Genomic DNA, 16,101 nt, shown 5'->3' on the forward strand with positions numbered 1-16,101 from the left:
TCTATATGACCGGACTTAAGAATGACCGCAAACATTATCCAACATTCGCGGGTCGCCGGGATTCAACCGGTAGGACCGCGGGACCAAGAGAAACGAAATGCACACACATACATACACATGCACTCGAGTCGGGTCTTACAGTGATGCATACACGTGGAGCCCATGTTTGGGTGATCTAGAACATCAATCTGATGAACACCACCACGAATTCCAGATTGAGTAAGAAATTCTAATTATGGGTCATTTTCCAATACAAATTGCTATTTTTAATAACCCATGATCCATATAACGTTGACCTCCGTAATTGGAAGACCTTACCCTTCAATCGATGGCCTAGAAACTAGATAAGGGAAATCTACCAAATTCAATGAAAAATGGGCCAACAATCAAACAGTTATGCGGTATCAGATCAGTGGCCTGATCACTATGGCTCCCATGTGTGCCTTGATCAATGGCCATACCAAAATAAAAATGCAGAAATAATACACATTCAGCTAAAAAAAGGCTAAAGATTCATGTAGCAAGGATCCTTCATTCTACCATGTTTTTGGGTGACTAGAGTATTAAATAACTCCTCTAGCTTAAAACAATGATAGCAAACTCCTGGTTGACCTCCGTATGCTACATCTACCATTAATCACGAGCCTCTCTACATAGCTACCTGGCATGCATTGGATGTCCAACCTTGCATGCATCAATTGGCTCCTAGCATGCTATAGAGAGAGAGAGAGAGAGAGAGAGAGAGAGAGAGAGAGAGAGAGAGAGAGAGGAGGCAAAGGTTGATGGTACCACCTTTTTGGGTTAAGTTACCTATAGAATAGAGCCACCCGATCCACAAGTTGGATGTCCCGCATGTGCTTGCATAATCTCATATGAACCTGATCAAATTGGTTAAGAGGGTTGGAATCTTCCTCTTTCATAAATTTTTTGGAAGTCTCCCACCTATAATGTGTTTAATCAGATCAATGATCCAGATCATTGAACAATGGGGTGCCCATGTATTTGTCGAGACTAAGGACCTCCTAATTTCTCTCCATAATAAGTCCAAAAATGGAAAGTTAAATATTTCCAACAAAAGAATAAAGTATTAATATCTATTTACACACATTAAGTGGTTTTATAATTGAAGTACAAGAATAACATCTCAAACAAGTTGCTTGAGATACGTTAGACTTCCAAAATAACTTATTAATGGATTACGGACAACTAATCAAAGCAAAATATTCACTACACCAAAATCCCTCTTTAAGAACGGTTGAAAACCATTCCTAAAGCATTTAGGAACGGTTTTCAACTGTGGCTAAATAGGGAATCGCAAAAACCTAGGGGAAGTTGAAAACCATTCCAACATTTTCAATTTTACAATAGTTGAGGAATAGGGCATCGCAAAATATTAGGGACGGTTAAAAACCATCGCAAATTTTCAATTTCCGACCCAATACAATCCTTCTTAATTTTTTGGCAATTTGTATTGGAAAATGACCCATAATTAGAATTGCTTACTCGATCTAAAATTCGTGGTAGTGTTCATCAGATTGATGTTCTGGATCACCCAAACATGGGCTCCACGTGTATGCATTGCAAACCTGGTCAAGGGTCCTTGCTCTTGCTCCAATGGTAGACTCTTAGGAGTTTCAAAACCTAGTCAAGGGTTCGAGTACCCATAGGTGGTGAAATCCCACTATGGCGTGAGTGTGTGGCGGTGTGTGTGCGAGTTAAAAAAAAAGAAAAGAAAAAAAGCCCTGCAATTGCCTATGAAGTTTCATGCCACGTAACCAATATATGTTGTTGGTATCTCATGCTTAACTTTTTTTTTTTTTACCAGCATCGCTATCCAAGAGCATGAAGATAACAAGTTATGAAATAATTAATGAAGATAAGGAAACCATTTTACTTTTGAACTTTACTTGCTACTTATTTTTCCTATAGGAATTATAACTTACATTATGCAATGAACGGGCCAAATTGGTTTGTGGATTTAAGTCCTGACCTGAATGAGTTGGGCTTGGGCCTATGATATGGACCCACTAATAGGCCTAGCCTAGGTCAAGCCTACTTGCAGGTTAACTGACCTAATCTACTTTTGAGGTAGGTTCAGGCTAGAATGGTCATTTAAGTAAATGAGTCAAGTTTGAGTTGAACCCTATGTGTCCACATAAGTTATTAGTGGGTTGGGCTAGATAACCCGACTTGATTTTACCCAAAATCCAAAAAGAAGAAGAAGAAGAAAAGTATAGATAAATCCATTGTCTAGACCAAACTTAAGATGATTTATTGGGTCCGTTATTCAACTTAAACTCATAAAAATTGGATCAGCTTCAGGGAAGTGTTCTTTAAGTATCCATCGACATCCCTACTGACCTCAACGTGGCCCGTGTGATAAACGGTTCGGGTACCAATTGATAGCCTCATCGACCTTACCTGACTCATGTGATAAACGGGTCAAATTTGTATTAGAGGGTTAGTATCGACCCATTAAATTAATGCGTCGGCCACTTTTGATTTTTGACCCGACCTAAATTTGCCCTAAATTTTAATGGGTCAGGTCTTGTTATAAAATTGCAATTAGTTTCTTAAATGGGTCAAGTATGGGGATGCCACTAAACTCAACCCGACCCAGCATCCTATACCTAACCCAACCCAACCAATCGCATTTGTAACCCTACCCATTAAGCTTTTAGGACTAGCTTCCAATGCCTGGAAGGCGTTCCATCTTCTAAGGAAAGGTCAAACAATCAACATATTGAAACATTTCAATACAGGAGTTATTAGTTTTCAAATATTTTCCGTTAAAAAGGTGATCCATATTATAAAAAAGTTGGGATCATTGAAATAGGCTCTCAAATATTCAAAGTTTCAAATTCTCATTCTTAACCCGTTTCTTTGTTGGCCCACGTATTAAAAAAAATTAGGAATTTTGCATATCTCACTCACTAAGGAGGTCCACCACAATATGAACGCTTCAGATTGGGGAGCAATAAGCCCCACTTTGTACAAACTGAAATCCCATACATTATTGTACAATCTCTTAGGCCATGCATATGATTGTACCATACCTTGATTTTATAAGGTATATGCCCATTTTTTATTAGGACTGAATGGGCCAAGGCCAGGCTAGGCACATTTAAAATTTTGAATCAGCCTGGCTGTTAAGCCTAGCCCAAACAACTGACATTTCTGTTGGGCCCAATGAGGTGGTCCCCCGCTTGTACAGTGTGCAAAGGCATTTCCATGTGTGGCCCACTCGCGTGGCCTCCACAAGTTTTTGGATCAACTTGGCATTTCTGTTCTCCCTTCTACCAAGTCTACGAGACTTGTTGGTAGGTCAGATGGCAAATAAACACCAAGGTGGATCTCACGAAGGTTTCAATGGTGGGCATCATGTCCTCACTGTTTTTTGTGGTGTGGTCCACTTAAGATCTGGACCGGCCTCATTTATAGGCCCATGATCTAAAATAAGCTGGAGAAACAGATGGACGGTGTGGATTCGACATATACATTATGGTGGGTCGCACGAGTGGGGATCACCCTCGCTGGGATTTTCAAAGAAGCAGCGCACCTTGAAAAAGGGAAGGATTTGGACGGCCATCCGTAGGAAGTTTCTGCACATGGATGTTGGGTGGGGCTCACCACTATGTTTTTCGGAAATCTACCCCTTTTATCCTTTTGGCGAGCTCATTTCAAGACAAAAGAGCAAAAATGAGGTGGATCCAAAACTCAAGTGGGCCACAAGAGGGCGAAAATTGGGGAAAGAAATACACACCGTTGAAACCTTCCTGGGCTCCACCTTGATGTTTATATGCCATCCAAACCGTTTATAAGGTCATTATCACTGGGATGAAGTGGAAAAAAAAAATTAGCCTGAAGCAAAGCTTTCATGGGCATAAGAATGTTTCAATGATTCTCACTGAATCCCCATTGTATCCTCTCTGCGGCCCACTTTAGTTTTGAAACCACCTCATTTTTGGTCTAATATCATAAAATGAGCTCACAAAACGGATGAACGGATAGATTTCTCACGGAGATGAGAGTTGGCCCACCTAGCATTTCTGTGCAGGAACTTCGAGCAAAAGGTTTGGCTACTCTCCTCTCACCGGTCAATAGCCAGTGGTCGGTGCTCTGTAGGCTCCACAATGATGTATGTGTTTCATTCACGTCGTCCATCTATTTTTATAGATCATTTTATGTTGTTAAACCAAAAATAAAGTATATCCCAAGCTCAAGTGGACTACATTGTAGGAAACAGTGTTGAATGAGCTCCAACCATTGAAAACTTTTTGGGGGCCATAGAAGTTTTGGATCAAGATGATCTTTGTTTTTTCTTTCATCTGGGTCTGTATGACCTAATCAACAGATTGGATTTCAAATAAATAGTACATTGTGCCTTACAATGATTTAAATGGTGGATATCCAATCACTATTTTTTCTTGTGGTGTAGTACACCTGAGATTTATATCCCTATACTTTTTGGGATAGAGCTTTAAAATTATCTTTAATAATGGATGAACGGAATGGATGAAACAGATACATCATGGTGGGGCCCACAGAGCACCGGCCACCAGCCACGGGCTGGTGGCAGGGGGAGTAGCCAATCCGTTTTTCGTCCGAAGGATTTCTCGAAGTGGATTGCGTACTGAGTAACACAGCACGCTTAGCGTACCAAGTAAACTATATTAGGTAGGCCATGATTTATGTATTTGATCCACTCCGTCCATCCATTTTATCGGATAATTTTAGGACTTGAGCCCAACAATTAAGCATATTGAACACTCAAATGGATCACACAACAAGAAGCAATGTGAATTGAGTATTTACCGTTGAAAAATTCTTGGGGCCACATAAGTTTTGGATCAAACTTATTTTTATGTTTTCCATTCATCCATGTCTGTATGATCTTATGAACAAGTTGAATGACAAATAAACATCACTGTGGGGCCTAGCAAGGTTTCGACGGTGGAAATCGTTATTCTCAATGTTTCCTGTGGTATGATTTGGGTAATCTTTGGATATGCTTCAAATTTGGGATCAACCCCTTAATTTATTTGGAAAAACGGATGGACGGTGTGGATAGACTACATACATTCAGGGTGGGCCCAACTGAGTTTACTCAGTACGATAAGAGCGTACTGAGTAACTCAGTACGCAATCCGATTTCAAAAACCACGGTTGCCCACAAGATTAAGTTATTAATCTTGCTTAATACGCAAGAAATAGGCCTGTAACGGTCGTCTCTCCCCCCGATTACATTCCACCTTCTGTTTTTCGTGCTCCCGACTCGGTCCCAGTAAGCGTCTCTCCTCCTCCTCCTCCTCCTCCTCCTTCTCCTCTCTCTCTCTCTCTCTCTCTCTCTCTCTCTCTCTCTCTCTCTCTGCTTTTTCTAGGGTTTCAGAGCTCTCTCTCGATCGATATCGGTCGATGGCCCACCTCTCACCTTCCCATCTAGCCTCCACGACTTCGAATTCGACGGTTGTGATGACATCATCCGCTTCTCTGTCGAATCCCCAATTTCCATCTCCTCCTTCTCCCCAAATGATGCAATGCAACTAATCCACAAATTCGATTTTGTTTCAACTTATGTTGCTGACCCAACCCCCCTCCTCCCTCTCTCACCGGTCTCCTCTCGCCCCATGAAACCCTCGATCTCTCTCCTATCTATAATGGCGATGATGGTGAGAAGATGATGATATGATCTGGTCCGTTTGTCTGCATTTTCATGGCAGCCAAACCCCGGCAACAACCATCAGGTCATCTCTCTCTCTCTGGTTGAATGTCCTTTAATATCCTGTTCTTTGATGTGCGATTCAGGGATTTCTAGGGCAGATAGATGTATTTTGTCTCTATTCTTTTGATTTGATCTATTGATTGGCCTCTGGGAAATCTGTTCTCCGTCTGTATTCTCCACCAGGTCATCTCTCGATCTGTATTCTCCATCTATTCTTGGGGTTTTGGGGAATTTGGTTTCAAAGGCATTTAAGGATGTAGATGGTGATTCGAGTACCAGGTCCTTCCGATTGTGCAGCAAGCAAGCTATGCTGGACATCTTGCTCTAGCGGTCTCGGGATGTTTCAGCCTATTCGAGGAGTAAGGTTCTTCAGGTGTGGGCAGAACTATGCGAAGAACATGCTGTTTCAATTGGTCTGTGGAACGAGGTTGCTTCTGGGAGATTGGAGGATAAGAGCGCATTCATGAGGAAAGCAGCATTGAATCTACTCATCACGATGTTGCAGCATAACCCGTTTGGTCCACAACTTCGCATTGCATCATTTGAAGCGCACTTGTAGAAATACAAGGAGAAACTGGAAGAGATGGAACCCAATGCGCCTTCTGAGAGCGTTTTTGGACGGGATACCTTCAGACAATGAGACATGTGAAGCAGATGGAAAGGTTTATCAGGCTGAAGTCAGAGCAGCAAGACAGTGTTACTGACAGTCGTTTGCCTGGTGTGGAAGATGGGGTCAGTAAGGATTCTTCCACGGTGGATTTTGGGAACCTGGAGCAGACCAGGGCCTTGGCTGCATCACTTGAGACATGTTTGAGGTTCTCAAAGTGCATATCCTCCACAATGCCGACTCTGGTCCAACTGCTGTCTTCATCTTCTGCCACTGATGTTGAGAACATGATTCTTTTGCTGATGACTGATGAGGTGCAGACAGTTCCACATTGATGACTCTGAGGCCTCTCTCCGGAAAATGTTGCCACTTGTAAGCATCCTCTTTGATTTGTGTTACAATTCTTCTAGACTTCCAAAGCAATCTTGGCAAGCATTTAAGGGTGTGTTTGCATTGGATTTCTGTAGGCAATTTCACAGGACAAGCCTATCCGTGCAACTGTTGAGGATGCATTCATCACAATTTATTTGATGAGAAACCCTACAGAAACTGCTGCAAATCTATCGAGCATTGCTATAGAATCTGCATCGGCGATCTAGCAGCTCTAGAATTTATAGTTGGTTCCTTGGTATCTAAGGGGAATATTTCTACAAGCACGGTATGTTTATTTGATTGTCATAATTTCAGGTGCTGCTTCCATCAATATGATTCACTCACTTTGCTATAGAAGTTATGCATTGGTGTTCTTTTGGCATTCTTTGACATGCATAGTTAGACACTTAGACTAAGAACTAAGAGTGCTGATTTTTGCACACTTCAGGGCCTGTTTTTTTCACCAATTACCTTGGTAATGTAAAGAAAATGTGCAATAATTACAAATCGCTTTACCTGCCTCCTGACAACATCTGCATTTGACCACTGATTGCTGTGGTAAATTGAAATGATGGCATTTTTACAATGCCTGAATGTCAAATCGCCACCAAAATGCACTGATGTTGCTGTTTGGATTCGAAATTTTTACAGTAATTACATATTGATTGGAATCATTTCAATGGATAGAAACCTTTGACATGATTGGGCCATTTCAGTGGATCTGAACCGTTCATATGATTTGGTCATTTGGTGATCCAAATGCTTGAGTTGTGCTTTTTAAGTGATCCAAACTCATCATATGATTAAGGCTACTTTCAATGACCGATGTCGATGGATATTTTAAGTTAATCTATATTATTCATATTATTGAGATCAATTCTCAGTGATCGTCATTGCTAATTTTGTAGAGCCCTCTTTAACTTTACAAACAATTTTAATGATCAGGCCTATTTTTGCTGATCCTTCATTATTGCTTCTAGTTTAGTTAATTGAGGTGATTCGGTCCTTTATCTTATTTTTGCTTCTTTATTGATCCAAACTCATCATATGATTGAGGCTATTTTCAATGACCCATGCCAATAGATATGTTAAGTTGATCTATATTAATATATTATACATATTATAGAGATCAGTTCTCAGTGATCCATACCGTTAATGTTGTAGAGCCCTCTTTAACTTTACAAACAATTTAAATGATCGGGCCTGATTTCGTCAATCCTTCATCTTATTGGATCCAATTTAGTTGGTTGAGGTGATTCGACTCTTGGGGGATGTACACTGATGAATTTTCCATTTTCAGAGACTTTGGTTCAAGAGTTGGCTATAGTTGGTCCATTTTATAATTCAAGCTATTTTAGTGATCCACACCATTCGTATTAAGGCACACACTTAACGAATCAATCAGTGAATGTCGCATGAACCAAAAGTTATTAATGATTCAAATTTTGCTAATGATTGGGCTCATTTTCAGTGGCACAAACCTTTGATGTGCTTGAACCATTTCAAGTGATCTCAACCGTTCATATGCTTAGTCTTGTTTTATGTGATCCATACCCTTCATATGATTAGAGTTGTTTTGGTGATGTAAACCCTTCATTAGTTGAGGCCTTTTTTAGTGATCCAAACCATTAGGTATACTTATGCATCTTTTCACCAATCCATTAAGTTCATCTTTTGATACTTAGGCCTCTATTCATTAATACAACACTTAATATTTTGGGGTTGTTTTCAGTGATCTAAACCCTTCAAGTGATTGGATCTAGATCGGTTTGATATAATCAGACCTTCGTTTACCTATCTTATCACTTAATGCTATATACTCGTTGGATTGCTCGTGCGTATAAAAATGTTAAGAGGGGAGGTATCTCGTCTCAGAATTATGCTCATTTTCAATAATCCAAACTGGTTACATGATTGATCAGTATTTAGTGATTCAAATTATTAATAGGTAGAGTTTGTTTCCAATAATATGAACCACTCATATGATTTGGTGCGTTTCCAATAATATGAACCATCATCATCATCTAATACTTATCCCAACTAATTGTTGGGCCCATTTTCACTTTTAGTGACAAAAGCCATTGATGTGCCCGGGCCATTTTAAGTGATCCTAGCTGTTCATATATGTGGCTTGTTTTGAATGACCCATACCCCTTTGGGTTGGAGGAATATAGCATTTCAATTTTTTATGCCAAACCATCAATATGTTCAGGCCCATATTCATTAATCTAGTTAGTTGAATTGATTTGGCCCTTGGGAGGTACAATGGTAACTTTTCTCTTTTTAGAGTTTGGTACAAGAGTTGGCTACGGTGGTTTATTTCTTGTTGTCTTAAACATAAAGTATTAGGAGGACCATTTCTAGTGATCCAATTTATTTTTATAATTTGGTCTAATTTGAAATTGTCAATATGTGGGCTCATTTTATTAAATTCAAACTGTTTCAAACGTTTAAACCGTATTTAGTAAGCTAAATTCTTGATATGGTTGGGTTTCTTTTTTCAATGATCTAAACTATTCTTATGATTGGGCCCATTTCTTGTGATCCAAACCTTTGACATGCTTTTGCCATTTCAATGGATCAAAACCTTTGATGTGCTTGGGCCATTTCAACGGATTTGTACTTCTTATATGATTCAGCCCATTCAGTTATCCAAATGCATCATATGATTAGTGTTGCTGTTAGTGATTTAAACTCATCGTATGATTGAAGCCTCTTTCCATGACCCATCCCAATGGATATGTTAAGTTGATCCATCTATTCATAATATTTGAGGTTGGTTCTCAATGATCCACATCGTTAATTTTGTAGGACCCTCTTCAGTTCTATGCACAATTCAAAAAATCATGTTTCTTTTTACAACGATCCAAATTCATATGATTTGGCCCATTTCTAGTGATCCAAACCTTTGACATGGGCCATTTCGATGAATAAAAAACATTGACATACTTGTGCCATTAAGTGGATCCAAATTGTTCATATGATTCGGCTCATTTGGCGATCCAAACTCATCATATGATTGAAGCTGCTTTTCATTATCCTAACTCATCATATGATTGAAGCTGCTTTTCATGATCCATGGCAATGGATATGCAAAGTTTATTCATGCCCTAAATTTTGTAGATCCTTCTTTAGATTTACAAATGATCCAAACCTTTGACATGGCAATGAATATTTAAGTTGATCCATGCCCTAAATTTTGTAGGACCCTCTTCTGCTTTACAAATGATCCAAACTGTTCATATGATTTGGTCCATTTCTAGTGATCCAAACCTTTGACATGCTTGGGCCATTTCACTTGATCAAAACGTTTGACATGCTTGGGCCATTTCAACGGATTTGAACTTCTTATATGATTCATCCCATTAAGCGATCCAAATGCATCATATGATTAGTGCTGCTGTTTCTGATCTAAACTAATCATATGATTGAAGCCTCTTTCCATGACCCATCCCAATGGATATGTTAAGTTAAATCCATTTATTCGCAATATTTTATGTTGGTTCTCAGTGTTCCACATTGTGAATTTTGTAGGACCATCTTCAGCTCTACGCACAATTCAAACAATCATGTTTCTTTTTACAACGATTCAAATTCATATGATTTGGCCCATTTCTAGTGATCCAAACCTTTGACATGCTTGGGCCATTTCAATGGATCAAAACCTTTGACGTGTTTGGGCCATTTCAATGGATTTGAACTTCTTATATGATTTGGCCCATTCGGGCCGTTCAACGATCCAAATGCATCATATGATTAGTGTTGCTATTAGTGATCTAAGCTAATCATATGATTGAAGCCTCTTTCCATGACCCATCCCAATGGATATATTAAGTTAGATCCATCTATTCGTAATATTTGATGATGGTTCTCAATGATCCACATTGTTAATTTTGTAGGACCCTCTTCAGCTCTACACACAATTCAAATAATCATGTTTCCTTTTAGAACAATCCAAGATTCCAAATTCATATGATTTGGCCCATTTCTAGTGATCCAAACCTTTGACATGGGCCATTTCGATGGATAAAAAACATTGACATACTTGTGCCATTAAGTGGATCCAAATTGTTCATATGATTCGGCTCATTTGGCGATCCAAACTCATCATATGATTGAAGCTGCTTTTCATGATCCTAACTCATCATATGATTGAAGCTGCTTTTCATGATCCATGGCAATGGATATGCAAAGTTTATTCATGCCCTAAATTTTGTAGATCCTTCTTTAGCTTTACAAATGATCCAAACCTTTGACATGGCAATGAATATTTAAGTTGATCCATGCCCTAAATTTTGTAGGACCCTCTTCTGCTTTACAAATGATCCAAACTATTCATATGATTTGGTCCATTTCTAGTGATCCAAACCTTTGACATGCTTGGGCCATTTCAACGGATTTGAACTTCTTATATGATTCATCCCATTAAGCGATCCAAATGCATCATATGATTAGTGCAGCTGTTTCTAATCTAAACTAATCGTATGATTGAAGCCTCTTTCCATGACCCATCCCAATAGATATGTTAAGTTAAATCCATTTATTCGTAATATTTTATGTTGGTTCTCAGTGTTCCACATTGTGAATTTTGTAGGACCATCTTCAGCTCTACGCACAATTCAAACAATCATGTTTCTTTTTACAACGATTCAAATTCATATGATTTGGCCCATTTCTAGTGATCCAAACCTTTGACATGCTTGGGCCATTTCAATGGATCAAAACCTTTGACGTGTTTGGGCCATTTCAATGGATTTGAACTTCTTATATGATTTGGCCCATTCGGGCCGTTCAGCGATCCAAATGCATCATATGATTAGTGTTGCTATTAGTGATCTAAGCTAATCATATGATTGAAGCCTCTTTCCATGACCCATCCCAATGGATATATTAAGTTAGATCCATCTATTCGTAATATTTGATGATGGTTCTCAATGATCCACATTGTTAATTTTGTAGGACCCTCTTCAGCTCTACACACAATTCAAATAATCATGTTTCCTTTTAGAACGATCCAAGATTCCAAATTCATATGATTTGGCCCATTTCTAGTGATCCAAACCTTTGACATGGGCCATTATGATGAATAAAAAACATTGACATGCTTGGGCCATTTAGTGGATATAAATTGTTCATATGATTCGGCTCATTCGGCGATCCAAACTCATCATATGATTAAAGCTCCTTTTTATGATCCAAACTTATCATATGATTAAAGTTGCTTTTAATGATACATGGCAATGGATATGCTACGTTGATCCATGCGCTAAATTTTGTAGGGTCCTCTTCAACTTTACAAATGATCCAAACTGTTCATATGATTTGGCCCATTTCTAGTGATCCAAACCTTTGACATGCTTGGGCCATTTCAATGGATCAAAACCTTTGACATGCTTGGGCCATTTCAACGGATTTGAACTTCTTATATGATTCGGCCCATTCAGCGATCCAAATGCATCATATGATTAATGCTGCTGTTAGTGATCTAAACTCATCATATGATTGACACCTCTTTCCATGACCCATCCCAATGCATATGTTAAGTTAGATCCATCTATTCATAATATTTAAGGTTGGTTCTCTGTTATCCACCTCGTTAATTTTGTAGGACCCTCTTCAGTTCGATACGCAATTCAAACAATCAGGGTTCTTTTTACAACAATCCAAATTCATATGATTTGGCCCATTTCTAGTGATCCAAATATTTGACATGGGCCATTTCGATGGATTAAAAACATTGACATGCTTGTGCTATTCAGTGTTTCGGCTTATTCGGCGATCGACACTCATCATACGATTAAAGCTGCTTTTCATGATCCAAACTCATCATATGATTAAAGCTGCTTTTCATTTTCCAAACTCACCATATGATTGAAGTTGCTTTTCATTATCCATGGCAATAGATATGCTAAGTTGATCCATGCCCTAAATTTTGTAGATCCCTCTTCAGCTTTACAAATGATCCAAACTATTTATATGATTTCACCCATTTCTAGTGATCCAAACCTTCGACATGCTTGGGCCATTTCAATGGATCAAAACCTTTGACGTGCTTGGGCCATTTCAACGGATTTGAACTTCTTTTATGATTCGGCCCATTTAGCGATTTAAATGCATCATATGATTCGTCCTACAGTTAGTGATCCAAACTCATCATATGATTGAAGCCTTTTTCCATGACCTATCCCAATGGATATGTAAATTTAGATCCATCTAGTCATAATATTTGAGGTTGGTTCTCAGTGATCCACATTGTTAATTTTGTAGGACCCTCTTGAGTTCGATACGCAATTCAAACAATCAAGTTTCTTTTTACAACAATCCAAGTTCATATGATTTGTCCCATTTCTAATGATCCAAATTTTTTTCATGGCCATTTTGATAGATTAAAAAACATTGACATGCTTAAGCCATTCAGTGGATCCAAATCGTTCATACGATTCGGCTCATTCGGCGATCGACACTCATCAGACGATTGAAGCTACTTTTCATGATCCAAACTCATCCTACGATTGAAGCTGCTTTTCATGATCCAAACTCATCCTATGATTGAAGCTGCTTTTCATGATCCTAACTCATCATATGATTGAAGCTGCTTTTCACGATCCATGGCAATGGATATGTTAAGTTGATCCATGCCTTAAATTTTGTAGGATCCTCTACATCTTTATAATTGATCCAAACTGTTCATATGATTTGGCCCATTTCTAGCGATCCAAACCTTTGACATGCTTGGGCCATTTCAATGGATGAAAGCCTTTGATATGATTCGGCCCATTCAGCGATCCAAATGCATCATATGATGAGTGTTGCTGTTAATGATCTAAACTAATCATAAGATTGAAACATCTTTCTATGACCTATCCGAATGGATATGTTAAGTTAGATCCATCTATTCATAATATTTTATGTTGGTTCTTAGTGTTCCACATTGTGAAGATCCGGATTTGAACTTCTTATATGATTCGGCCCATTCAGCGATCCAAATGCATCATATGATGAGTGTTGCTGTTAATGATCTAAACTAATCATAAGATTGAAACATCTTTCTATGACCTATCCGAATGGATATGTTAAGTTAGATCCATCTATTCATAATATTTTATGTTGGTTCTCAGTGTTCCACATTGTGAATTTTGTAGGACCATCTTCAACTCTACACACAATTCAAGCAATCATGTTTCTTTTTACAACGATCCAAATTCATATGATTTTGCCCATTTCTAGTGATCCAAACCTTTGTCATGGGCTATTTCGATGAATAAAAAACATTAACATGCTTGGGCCATTTAGTGGATATAAATTGTTCATATGATTCGGCTCATTCAGCGATCCAAACTCATCATATGATTAAAGCTCCTTTTTATGATCCAAACTTATCATATGGTTAAAGCTGCTTTTAATGATACATGGTAATGGATATGTTAAGTTGATCCATCTATTCATAATATTTGTTGTTGGTTCTTAGTGATCCACATTGTTAATTTTGTAGGACCCTCTTCAAGTCTATGCACAATTCAAACAATCATGTTTCTTTTTACAACGATCCAATGCATGCCAGGTGGCTATGTAGAGAGGCTCGTGATTAATGGTAGATGTAGCGTACATTACGCAAATGAAGACCCTTAAAATCATAAACTCATTTGGACAATCAGGAGTTTGCTATCATTGTTTTAAGCTAGAGGAGTTATTTAATACTCTAGTCACCCAAAAACATGGTAGAATGAAGGATCCTTGCTACATCGATCTTCAGCCTTTTTTTAGCTGAATGTGTATTATTTTTACATTTTTATTTTGGTATGGCCATTGATCAAGGCACACATGGGAGTCATAGTGATTAGGCCACTGATCTGATACCGCATAACTATTTGATTGTTGGCCCATTTTTCATTGAATTTGGTTGATTTCCCTTATCTAGTTTCTAGGCCATCGATTGAAGGGTAAGGTCTTCCAATTAGGGAGGTCAAGGTTATATGGATCATAGGTCATTAAAAATAGCAATTTGCATTGGAAAATGACCCATAATTAGAATTACTTACTCGATCTAGAATTCGTGGTGGTGTTCATCAGATTGATGTTCTGGATCACCCAAACATGGGCTCCATGTGTATGCATCGCTGTAAGACCCGACCCGAGTGCATGTGTGTGTATGTGTGTGCATTTCGTTTCTCTTGGTCCCGCAGTCCTACCGGTCGAATCTTGGTGACCCACGAACGTCGGATAATGTTTGCGGTCATCCTTAAGTCCGGTCATATAGACCCGACCCAGATCGAGCTGAAACTTATGTCATCTTGTTCGCATCGTCGTTGCGGTTCCGTTGACGCGTCTTGTGCATCCATCCGATATGTAGATCATAAGTTGTGTGTATCTCATTTTCTAGCCCTTGATCATGATCCTGTGGCCCATCTAAGGATGGTGTACACGTTTTTCTAGATGGCCCTTCCCTATTCACAAGTTCCAACACACACCACCCAAACTCCCATATCTTACACCACCCACTACCCACACACTACACAACCCTAGTCTTTAGCCTCCATTTAGGTTTTCCTTTTTGCTAGCTCATCATAAGACTCTAACCAAGCACCTCATTTCTAGAGAAAATCAGATTTTTTTTCTTCCCTATGCCATTTTGCAATCATCACCATACTACTACACCTCTCTGTCTCCCTCTCATTCCTCTCTTTCTCATATTCATTCTCCCTAGCTAGTGAAGAATGAGACATGCCCACCAGCCTCCCTACCATTCCAACCACTTCTCCTCTTATTTCCTCCTCATCCCTCCATTAAAGACCCATCTCAACCATCAATTTACCTTCCTTGGAGCACTTGGAGCTTGGTGATCTTAGTTTTGGTGGAGATCCAAAGTGGGTGCTCCCTTAGATCATGTAATTTCTTTTTCATAGTGTTGATCTTCTCCTTCTCTCCTTTGAAAAGTGTAGGACCCACCAATCAATGGTGGAGATTCTACACAACCCCTTAGATGTGGCCATTTGGCCTATCTTATGCATGCATATCCCATGCATGGGGTTTCTCCTTGATGGACCCCATCATGGACGTTTCTCCTAATTTCTTAAGTATGATGGGTCATATAGACCGTTGCATCATGGTTGGGATGACATCCCAACCATTCATCTTGAATATGGAGGCCTACCTGGCTGCCTCTGTTGTGGCTGCTGTGGAGGCCTGCCTGGCTGCCTCTGCTGCTGAGGGGGAGCCCTAGAAGCGGGAGCTGGAAGCTGCGCTCGCTACTGATGCTGCTGCTAACACTGAGGAGGATGAGAGGAGACAACTACAGTGGCCTCTGCTGCTGCAAGGTGAGAGGGCAATCGCGCCTCCGATGCCCAGTCTGCCCACAACCACAGCAAATGCCGAAAAAGGGGCCAAAAGATGGAGCGGCTGG

The sequence above is a fragment of the Magnolia sinica genome, chromosome 18 (genome assembly GCF_029962835.1).
Source record: "Magnolia sinica isolate HGM2019 chromosome 18, MsV1, whole genome shotgun sequence".
NCBI lineage: Eukaryota > Viridiplantae > Streptophyta > Magnoliopsida > Magnoliales > Magnoliaceae > Magnolia > Magnolia sinica.